The 10769-nt window shown below is 40.3% G+C and overlaps 1 long non-coding RNA gene across 1 annotated transcript; it reads left to right on the top strand.

Annotated features, from left to right (window-relative positions):
* The first annotated feature begins 1833 nt into the window (after positions 1-1833).
* On the top strand, positions 1834-7582 carry LOC140707785 (uncharacterized). Its single transcript, XR_012087968.2, has 3 exons — positions 1834-3650; positions 4298-4371; positions 5926-7582. It is a non-coding gene; the product is annotated as an uncharacterized LOC140707785 (long non-coding RNA).
* Positions 7583-10769: the final 3187 nt, after the last annotated feature.

The following is a 10769-nucleotide window of genomic DNA, read 5'->3' as shown; positions in this document are numbered from 1 at the left end:
GTTATACGCTGTTTGCATAACTGCACAACAGGATTTCAACCAGTATCAGGTAGAATCTGGCAATAAATATATTTAATTGGATTAAAAATTTCCTATTCCTCCCTTTTTAGCTGCCTAGAGTGGTCTTATTTATGTAATACATAAATCAAATAAATAAAAAATAAAAATAAATTTCAGGTTCCAAGGCTCCCTAGAGGTCCCTTTTGACCTTGAGAAGCCTTTGGGAGTCTCAGGATGAGGGGGAAAGCCTTTGGGATTGGAAAAATCAAAGCCTGATTGCCACCAGTGATCCTGATCTACTCATCTGAAGAAGTGTGCTTTGACACGTTTCTGAAAAATGTAATGTAGTTAGTCTTAAAGGTGCTACAAGGCCTCTGGTTTCTCTTTTGCAGACTAACATGATTACTGGCTAGATATAGTTAGTAGTTTCCTGTTTATGGAACACCTGAGCATAGAACTGGCCAAAGAGTATTTGTTAAGGTGACAGCAGGAAAAGAAATTGTACCAGGATTATCAGCTTTATGTCAATGGGTTACTGGGTTAAGAAGCGCAATTAGTGTATCTAAGAAGTCTTCTTTGCCATCTGCCAGCTGCTATTGCTGTAGCTGATCTTTATTACTTGTCACTATCAGTCAAGATGTTGTCTGTAATTCCCCAAGAATTCTAAACACTGCAGGAGGTGGGTTATTGTTGTTTAGTCGTGTCTGACTTTTCGCTGCAGGCAATTCACAAATATGAAATGTAAGTAAACCTTAAGGTCACCAACTTTCTGTCACCCATAGGAGAAAATATATGGATAAAACATGAATTCCCCTTATTTTTCCCTTATGGTTAGGAAGGATTTTGAATGAAAACAACAACAACTAGAGGGAAAACAATTAAGCAAACCTTTGCTCTCCCACTTTCTTTGCCAGACTCCTATGGCTGTTTTTTGATTTAAAATGTAAGTTGATTTGTTATATCGCCCATATAATCCCTAGTATTTCTTCAAAACTTTTTACCATGAGAAATGCCAGATGTTGGACTTGTAGATCTTTTTTGCACTACATTTCCCAGAACCCTCAGCTAGCATGGTTACTCTACTGATGGTACCACAATAGACCTCTGCTCTCCTTTCCAGCCAGCTTTTTCAAAAGGCTTTTTGCTGCTTCTCTCTCCCTCTCTCTCTCTCTCTCTCTCTCTCTCTCTCTCTCTGCTTTACAGCTTGTTACTCTCAAAGAGAGAGAGGAGAGGAAAGAAAGGGAGATGGACTAATCCTTCAAATCAAGATTAATGGAATATCATAGCCTGTTCTATTATGACAAAGAGGAACTAATAATCCTTAAAATTTAACATAAGGCCATACGTTTTGGTGGCAAAATGGTAACAATATAACTCACAGTGGCAAAATGCTGTAAGTTAAGATGTTGGTGTAAGCATTTTCTACCACATATCAACCATGTGGCTCAAACTGCAACAGTAAAATGACTGCTCTGATTTCTTAATTTGTGGCAGTTCACTGCTGAAAGCTACCCTGCCGCATGATCCAGAAGTATTCAAGAGGATTTTGGCCACCATTTTTTACATAGGGTTTTATAAGCCAGACTTTATCCCACGTAATACATAAAGCAGCCCTTATAAATCAGGATTGTGCAGAATGTAAGTTAAGATATGCTAGTCTCAGTGTGAACAGCAATTTGATTATCCAGGGTTTCTAACACTTGCAATTGCAAAACCTAGAAGCTCCCTCCCTCTAAATTAAAAAGCTAAAAAGAAATGCTTGGTGGGGAAACCCGGAGTTCATTTTTGTGAGTTTGGTTCCATTATAAATCTCAAAATCTTAGAGCCACACGGGCATATAGTTATGGTATATGGAATTCTGATGACACTCTTTGGCATGAAAAATAAATAAAGATCTCATCCCATCTGCTTGTATTTCAAATTTGAAGAATTTATCCTTTCCCTTTAAGAGCTGTCCGACACCAAATTGACACAGTGTTAGGGCATGCAGTCTTTTTGGCATGATTGATTGAAATGCAAAATATCTCTTTATTTAGCCTTAGCAGACTGGTACTTTCACAAAAATGACACTGGGACAGCATTAACTAAAGAAACAACCTTGTGATGTAGCAGGCGTGTTGTGGTATTAAAAGGGCTGGTGAAGAAAACCCATCTTGTTTTTCATCTTCTTTATTTTTAGTATTTCCTTAACTGATGCAGTGAAATTCTAAAACCATGTCTGGTTGGAGCATTGCCATTTTGACACTTGTAATAAACAAAGAAAAAGGAAAGTCACCCCTGCCCTCTAAATGAGATCTAAGGGGAAAGGAAGGGAAGGGGGCTTTGTTAGACTCCACTCGACAAGGCAGCAGAGCCCCAGCTGAGAAAGGCCAGAAGAAGATGGGATTACCCCCCCTTCTGTCTTCCCAATGATTTCCCCTCATGCTGCAGCCTCCTTACTTGCAAGTAAACTGGGTAAACCTTGCTTTTTTATGGATTTGCAGCATGGGAGAAAAGGACCCATAGCACAGTCTCCACTGGGGACAGAAGGATTGCTCAAATGAGAGTTAAAACAGATTGCACTTAAGAACCTTTCCAGCACAGACAGAACCACAGTATGGACAGGCACTAGGGCCTCTGTGTGTTCAGAGAGGCACTCTGTTCCTTGACTATCTGTTCCTTATCTATCTGACTAAACCATTACTTCGCACCTGGCTCCAGTTTGTGGAGCCCAAAACATTAGCCGAAAGCTGTGTAGTTACCACAAACCTACACTCTACTTTTCTAAAAGGAGAGGTATGTGTACACATAGTTACAGAAAACAGTGAGGAAAGAGGTGTTCATTGTTTCCTTATGTTCAGACACAGGGAAAGGATGTCTGGTGAATCTGCTCACACACTTGGTCTACAAATGAATTTTCTTCCAAGAAAACTGGGCAGTGGAAAGTAAATTCTGGGACACTGGAGATTTGCTCTCTTCCCATCAACATTTTCACAACCCTAAGCAGAGTCTCAGGTCAGAGTGAGCTCATATTGTGTCCTGATGCAAAGTCTGCACAACAGAATTCTCCTGGACTTTTTCCACCTTGATGCTGCTTCATCATCAAAATTACTATACTTGTACCTAGAAATAACCACTCCTGTCCAAATGGTGTCACTGTGACACCATGTCCATCTGTTTGTATGCCAGCCTTTCTAAGGCTCTTCCCTTTCTTCTAAATGCCAACCAGGATATAAGATGACGTACATTTGATTTGCAGCCCGTCTGATCTCTCGCCATCAAATCTGGTTTGTCACAATAGGATTACTGACAAACAGTTTGCTAAGAAAGAGTCCAGAAATCTGCTATCAACTAGGACTCAGCTTTCTGTTACTGGTATCTCTTCCTGCGTTAGTTTCACATTGTAAAACATTAACATAAATGTTTGGGTGGGAGGAAAGATAGATAAAGGAGTTCATGGATGATTCAGCCGTCAGTAAAAAGAAAAGAAAAGAAAAGAAAAGAAAAGAAAAGAAAAGAAAAGAAAGAAAGAAAGAAAGAAAGAAAGAAAGAAAGAAAGAAAGAAAGAAAGAAAGAAAGAAAGAAAGAAAGAACATGCTATCCTTTTTTTAAAAAAAAGGCTAAACCATGTGGCTTGAGTTATCTGCCTTCCACTATTTCATTTGACCTTGGTAAGGGGTGTGTGTGTCCTTCTGGCAATCATGGATCTCTTCTCTCATGCTTTCTGGCAGTGGAAATATTATCATTTTCTTGCTCCAGGATCTGTATAATGTTCATGTTCCAGCTTATATGTCTGTATATATGTTGAACCAATGTTTGTCACGAACAGTTGAGGTTATTGCACGGCTGTTGATCTGCTGAAGTCAGAAGACACTAATTCGGGAAAGAGGTGTGTAGATTTTGGCATGGTGCTCCCAGTTCAACATGCTCCCTGGAAGGAACTGAGGCGATAAATGAAATAGAGCAGACTACTGCTTTTGTTTTATATCCGGCATGTTATCTCAATAGAGATGTCAGTGCTCACAGAGCAGCGTCAGATAGCAGGCTGAATGGGGGAGGCTTTGGTGTGTTGCTACATGCAGCAAGAAACCACACTTTGACTTTGATGAATAATGTTGTCCATAAGTAAAATATTAAAAAAACTATTTTCCCCACACAGAGAGCTATATCCAATTTATTAATTCCAACTAGAGGACAGCTATTGAATATATCAACACCTATGTAAGTGTCATAAATTCAGTAGGTCTACTCTAATATGGAATAAATATGAGAGTAACTATAATTTACAGAGTTTGTGCTTTCTGTTCTGCATTTTTAGTGATACTCATGAAAACAATTCCATCATGAATGGCTGTCTCAGCCAATCTGAGTCAAACCCAAGTATCGTCCCAAGTAAGTATGACATATTTTCATATTTTTCCCTTAACCCTTTTTAAAAAATCAGTGAAGCTTATTTCCCGCCAGTGGCTATCATGGCCAATCATCCTACTGGGAACATGGCCTATCTGAAAGCAGGTATCTGATTTCTTTACTGAGGGTCATAAGATTACCCCATTTTTAGACAAATGGACTAAAACCAGAGTGAATTACTTAGGGATAGTTCAGAGCTTTTACAGCAGTCTATTTTTTCTCTGATACCTTTTGTATATTATCACAAATTCTAAATGAATCTTAATAAGCCATTTTACCATCATCTTACAAATCATGTTATTCCAAGTAATAGCATCCTGAGGGACTAGGCAGCAGAACCTATAGCAGCTGGTACTTTCTAACTGCCGTACTTTTGGTAAGCAAATTTGCCCACACAATCCAATCTTGTTAACTGCACTTTAAAATGGTACAGAAAATTGCTGGGTGCAATACATTGTGGGGATTTGGGTAAAATACCCAGTGGCAGGCTTACTTCCTTGGAACAATCTAAGGAAAAGCCTCTACTTCTGACAGCGAAAATGACTGCAGTACAAAATGGAACACAGAGAGATTTACCAGACATTTTCCCTCCTCTTGCGAATCTTAGCCCCTGAAGATCAAAGTAGCCTTTGTTGTGGCATCTGACTCAGCATAGTTGTAGGCAGAGAGACTAAAAGTGGGGAACATGGAGGGCCAGCAGGATTGTCAGAGCTTTGGCCTGGAACCTGGCAGTTTTACAAGTTACTTTTCAAGGATATTTTAGAGCCATTTTGAAAGTAAATGTTCAGGTTTTATGCCATTCTCTTGTCAATCCTGAATAGTAGTGGAATATTCTTTCATTTTGCCTTTTACCTTTTTTATAAATATTTCCAAGGTGGAACATCAGAAGAGAGGAAAGCAAAGAGCAGTTCCCCCTGATTTTATGGAGTGCTGATAAGGGTTGCACAACACAGTATTAATGTGCAATGAAACAATTACTTGTGTGAGCAGAGCAATAATAATGAAAAGGGCAACCTGTTTACAGAGTAGTAATGAGAAATGTGAGATTCCCAGTGTGATATGTAATATTTATTTACTGATTGATTAGGACTCTGGAGAACAGGGTTTGAATTCTCACCCAGCCATGGAAACTCACTAGAGGAGTGGAATTGTTAAAACCACTGCTTAAAAGCCCTATTAGGGTCCCTATAAGTTTGTTCCAATGGCACAGAATACACACAATGAGAAAATGCAGTTAATTCGTTTTAAATAGTAACATTTCAAGCTCTATTTCCAACTTTTAAATTACTGCAACATAAACCAAATGCATCTGTACAATGTGAAGCCTCTGTCTAGATGTCTACTTCTATAGTTACTGCCCTCCATGAAAATGTTAAATGTGGATTTACTGAATGAAGTGGAATTAAACTCAGCTGGACAATCAAATTGCAGCAGCCCCTGACCTTAGACTGTTATGATCTTCAGAGCAATAAAAACTAGCAACTAGATGAGATCTTAGTCTCCAACATTTAAATAATGTGTTTCTATATCTGTTAGGACAATGGAATCACACTGGAACTGTTGGGGTCTTTAAGTTTGACTCAGAGGAGAAAACAGAGCTTTGGAAAAGTTATCTTCATCATGGAATACAACTCATAAATCCCATAAGCCAGTATGGCCAGTGGCCAAGATCGCTGAATGATTTGGGGCACTCTAAAATGGTAAGGTTTCCAAGTTCTTTGAATAAATAATACAGATTTCATTACTTACATGACTGGGACATGTGCTGATTTTGTGTTGTCGTTGGAGGTGTAAGTCAGCAAATGCTATAAACTACGTTGAAATAAGCTAACATGAAATAAATAAACATAGCTAATATAGGTCCATTTTCTTTAGTCTTTGAGATGAATCCTCAGAATAAATGATCCAAATTTATCAGTAGCACCTGCAATCTCTGTCTTTGTGCCCATTTGTCCTACAGCAAGCTTCAGTATACATGCACTGAATATACATGGGGACAAGACAAAGAGGCACAGCAGCAGATTCAGCATAATTTCTCCACAGCCCTGTGTGCATACAGTCCAGATGGTTCATCACTTTTTTGCAGAACACATGCTTTGCATTGCACAGACGTTCAAGATTAATCCATGTTTATCAGCTCCTTCAGTGTTTCCAGTAAATGCAATGGGAAAAGATTCTATCTCAGATATTGGAGACACACATTCAGATAATGCAGACAAGACTGGACTAGATGGTCTGACATAGTTTCACATTCAGCATCTGGAAAATGTGGAGATGAAAGCTTGGAAAAGAAATTTTTAAAACTATAGCTCCTCAATTTTTCCCCTCCAACCAGCAGTGGATTCTGAGAGCTGTAGTCCTAAAATTTACAGCTGGACCAAAACAATGGAGGCATAAAATTCTTTGTTTGCAGTCAGGGAAGAGGTTACTTCCTGCAGCAATTCAGCAACAAATATGTGTCCCCTGAGAGAGCCATATCTGAGTATCTGTGTTTCTGCTTTTTCCACCACAACTGGAACAGAAGGATGACATAAAGACTTTAAGGTGGAGTCTGTTTCTGCTTCCTCTCATAGCTTTGCAACACCATGTGTGACAGGAGGAGATCTTGTGACATTCCCTCCCCAGCCTTGGACACAATTTTGGCCTATAAAGCTATCACCCTGATATGGAGTTTGGAGCTTCAACTTTTTTTATTGGTCAACTCATCTCCCGCTGTGCAACCCAAAACGTTCATTTTTTTGACTTCTGGAAGATTCAAGCAAATGGTCCTCAGAATGTGAATCTTTCTGTCTCAAAGTGTAAAGAAACCATTAGTTATTTTAGCCAAAGCCATGCTGAAATGTTTCCTACAGAAAAATTCTCAGATTTGTTTTCCTCACCCACACCTTACAAAAAGGTCACTTGGCAAAATTTCCTCCAAATACAGTGTCTCCAACATTTGTGTGTTTGGTAAACTCTGTAACACATAAACATAAAACCCCAGAATTATGATACATCTTAGGCAGTGATTCCCAACCTTGGGTCCCCAGATGTACTTAGAATAAAACTCCCAGAAGCCTTCACCTCTAGCTATGCTGGCCAGGATTTCTGGGAGTTGTAGTCCAAGAACATCTGGAGACCCAAGGTCAGGAAGTACTGATGGATGACATGACAGGAAACGCAGTGTCAACACTGTTACTACTCCCACCATCTACATCACTGGTTCTTAACCTTGGGTTACTCAGGAGTTTTGGACTGCAACTCCCAGAAGCCTTCACCACTAACTGTGCTGGCTGGGGTTTCTGGGATTTGCAGTTCAAAAACATCCAAGTAACAAAGGTTAAGAACCACTGATCTACATCACCCTCTTATTGGACTCCTAGTTTCATCACACACTACCCTGTTTCCCCTAAAATAAGACCAAGCCTGAAAATAAGTCCTAGTATGATTTTTCGGATGCTCATAATATAAGTCCTACTCCAAAAATAAGCCCTAGTTAAGTGAAACCCCGCCCTCCACCATTGTGTAGCAACCAGAAGATGACATTTGAATAAATGTAGATTGTTGAACATGAAAAAAATAAAACATCCCCTGAAAATAAGCCCTAATGCATTTTTGGAGCAAAAATTTATAACTGTGGGTTCAGCTTTTGTCCTATTCAGGAGATGGGTGATAATGGTGATCAGTGTGTTTTTGTTGTGGGTGTATTGTTGTGATAAGGAGGAGAGATTATCTGTCACTGTGCTTGATGGGTGTCGTTAGCTGGTCTTTTGTGTGTAGTGAACACCAGTTCTTGTGGCTGGGTAGAGTTAGTAACCTTTTGCAGGCTGTATTCTTCAGTGCTGGGATCCAAGCTTTATTCAGTTTTAAACTTTCTTCTTCTTTTTTTTTTTTTGTTGAAACTCTGCTGATGTTTATGGATTTCAATGGCTTCCCTGTGCAGTCTAACAGTGGTTGGTGGTGTTGTCCAGTACTTCAGTGTTTTGAAACACAATTTCATGTCCAGCATGTTTTAGGGCATGTTCAGCTACTGCGGATTTTTCTGGTTGTTTTAGTCTGCAGTGTCTCTCATGTTCCTTGATTCTGGTGTGGATGTTTCGTTTTGTGGTTCCAGTATATACCTGGCCACAACTGCAAGGGTGTTTTGTTTGGGGAGATTTGTTCTTTTCTCCTCACAGTAAGTTTTCTCTGTGCTATCTTTCCCATGAGAAAAAAAAACCACAGGAAATCTTGTGGGTTTTCTTCAGAGTTTTGTGGTCATTTTTTTTTTCTAGAAGAAATTCCAAGTCACACAGAGTTCCTGAAATTCCAGCACAGAATAGCATTCTTTGTCCACTGGATTCAACTGGAAAGGCCAGAAGAAATTCCAAGCTGTGTATGGTGACAATTCCTGTGCAGAATTAAATATTTGCTGTGTAGGACTCACCAAAAGCAGAACATGCCAGTTTCCTGCATAGAAAAATGAACAAAAAAGGGGGTGGAATTAGCCTAGGGTTTTCTTTTTGTGAAATGCTGGGAAGTCTCACTGATGCAAAAGAAAGTTTTGGTTAGGTTGGTGTGGTTAAAGAGCAGTCATGGCAAGACTCAGAAATCTAAGTTTCGTTTTAATTTTTAGTATTTTTCGGATCCCTAATAAGAAGGTGGGACACTGAGACAGGAGATGACGTAGCGTAAACTGAATGGCGACTACCGGTGAGCTAGATCTAAGCTTCAGACCAAAGATTCTCCATCACTGTGTTAATGCATGGTAGAAGAAGACATTTTATGAGTTTGTCACAACCACATGACTAAAAATGTAAGGACACTAAGCAAGCCTTCCTCATCCCAACCTTCTTTGCTTTTCCAGAAAGAATAAATTGCAGAGAGATTAACATCTCTATCTGCTGAGCGAGGAGCATTTTCTTCTTAAAAGCTGTTCCATCTGGCCAGCCTAGAGACTTGATTTTAACTAGAATCTTTCAGCTGTTGCCACGTGCCACACTTCCAAAAGCAATGGGGGAAAGATACTGCATATATTAGGAAAACTAAACTGCTGACATAGGTCTGAATTTGAAAAATGAGCTTCTGTATGCACAATGGCTGTTTCTCCTGAATTCACAAAACTCAGCACAAGGAAAACTAGGCTGGGTCCAGATAAGCAGTTCTGGGGGTAAAAATCTGTTTCTAGGCCATGCAGAGGGGGTCACACTCTCATAAATAAACCTTCTACTCATTTCAGTAAGATAAAAATCACTGGCTAGGTTCTCCTGTTTTGCACAATGGAAGCCTGGATGAGGGTCTGGATGAGGGTCAATAAACTGAGGCTCAATCCAGACAAGTCTGAAGTGCTGCTGGTAGGTGCCCCGCCAGATACGTTAAAGGGCCATCTCCCTACCTTAGACGGGATCACACTCCCCCTAAAGGATAGGGTCCGGAGCTTGGGGGTGCTCCTTGACCCCAGTCTGACCTTGGAAGCCCAGGTGGACTCGGTGTCCAGGGGTGCCTTCTTACAGCTGCGGAGAATATATCAACTTCGCCCTTACCTGGATGAGCGGAGCCTGGCAGCAGTCACTCATGCACTGGTAACAACCAGACTGGATTACTGCAATGCGCTATACGTGGGGCAACCTTTGAAGACGGTCCGACGACTGCAACTGGCACAGAACCGGGCTGCGTGGCTGGTAAGTGGTGCCGCCGCACAGACTCATATCACGCCGGTTCTGAAAAATTTACACTGGCTGCCGGTTGCTGCTCGGGCCCAATTCAAAGTGCTTACTTTGACATATAAAGCCCTAAACGGCTTAGGACCTGGTTACCTAAAGGACCGCCTTCTTCCATATGTGCCTGCCCGTCCTCTAAGATCAGGCCAGGAGGCCCTTCTGAAGGTGCCATCCCTGAAAGAGGTGAAGGGGATGGCATGTCGGAATAGTGCCTTCTCGGTTGTTGCCCCCCAACTTTGGAACACCCTCCCTAGAGAGATCCGCCTGGCTCTGACACTCTTGGCCTTTCGGCACCAGGCAAAGACCTTTCTGTTCACCCAGCATTTTAATTAATTAATTTTAATGTTTTAATGTTTTAAGAAATATTTTAATATATGGTATTTTATACGGTCTCTTGAAATGTTGTTAATGTTTTTAGGTTTTAATGTTGTACGCCGCCCAGAAGCCACTGGCAATGGTGCGGCTAAAAAATATTGTAAATAAATAATAAATAAATAAATAAGCCTTGAAGTTCCAAAGTGCCCTCTTTCATTGATTACCTAGAACTGTTCCTATGCAGAAATCAAACCATAGGGATATAACACTGTTAAACCTGGGCAAAGCCATTAGCCAGTCCCTCAGAGGCAGATGAATAACTGCTTATGCTCTTTAGTTAAGGTGAACAGTGCCTCAATTTTAAAACAGTTTGATTTATTTTCCTGG

The sequence above is a fragment of the Pogona vitticeps genome, chromosome 5, assembly GCF_051106095.1.
Source record: "Pogona vitticeps strain Pit_001003342236 chromosome 5, PviZW2.1, whole genome shotgun sequence".
Classification (NCBI taxonomy): Eukaryota; Metazoa; Chordata; class Lepidosauria; order Squamata; family Agamidae; genus Pogona; species Pogona vitticeps.
The sequence above is the reverse complement of the archived record's forward strand: the minus strand, read 5'-3'. Positions and strand labels throughout refer to the sequence as shown.